Source organism: Cucurbita moschata, unplaced genomic scaffold (genome assembly GCF_002738365.1).
Source record: "Cucurbita moschata cultivar Rifu unplaced genomic scaffold, Cmos_1.0 Cmo_Scf00045, whole genome shotgun sequence".
Lineage (NCBI taxonomy): Eukaryota > Viridiplantae > Streptophyta > Magnoliopsida > Cucurbitales > Cucurbitaceae > Cucurbita > Cucurbita moschata.
In genome coordinates, this window is record NW_019268561.1 from 1,319,654 (window position 1) to 1,319,978 (window position 325).

Genomic DNA, 325 nt, shown 5'->3' on the forward strand with positions numbered 1-325 from the left:
ATGACAGTAGTTTTAGGAAAGAAAAGAAAAAAATTCAAAATCATTTATCGAATTAATTAGAATCAGATTTTCATTTACATTACCAGTTAGTTATTTAGATGTTAATTAGCCGTTAGAAATCATGTCAGATCTTTGAATTCTCTTTGTACCATTATTGAGAATTATATCAACCCTTCATTTACTAAACTGTTAGAATTAAACAGGGAAGAAAAGAATTAAATAGGGAAGAAAGAATTAAACAAGAGGTTTGGAAAAAAATTGAACAGAGAGAGGTTTGAAAAGAATTAAACAGAGAGAGGTAAAGAAAAAAAAAAAAAAAAAAAAA